This window comes from Charadrius vociferus, unplaced genomic scaffold, assembly GCF_000708025.1.
Source record: "Charadrius vociferus isolate BGI_N301 unplaced genomic scaffold, ASM70802v2 scaffold623, whole genome shotgun sequence".
In the NCBI taxonomy this organism is placed as follows: Eukaryota; Metazoa; Chordata; class Aves; order Charadriiformes; family Charadriidae; genus Charadrius; species Charadrius vociferus.
The window spans coordinates 29,820-30,140 of NW_009647679.1; positions in this window are offsets into that span (position 1 = coordinate 29,820).

Sequence of the window (321 nt, forward strand, 5' to 3'; positions counted from 1 at the left end):
GAAGGAGGGAGGAGACTGTACGGCCCCGTATGGTGAGAGGCTGCCGGCGTGCCAAGAGCCGGCCGCAGCGGAGTCAACGTGAGCCCCACTAAGGCAAGAGGTTCAGGCATGGGCCAAGAGCAGCAGGGGACATGTTTTCCACAGCTGATTATTTTGCCGTGGAAATCACAGGGTGGGTTTCACGAGGAGTCAGTGCACTGCAACAGCCTTTGCACCTGCCCGGGTGACCGCGGGGACAAGCGAATCCCAGTGCGGTGGTGCGCAACGAGCAGGGACTCTGCCGGAGACCCGTCCTGTGCCGTCAGACCCGTCCTGTGCCGC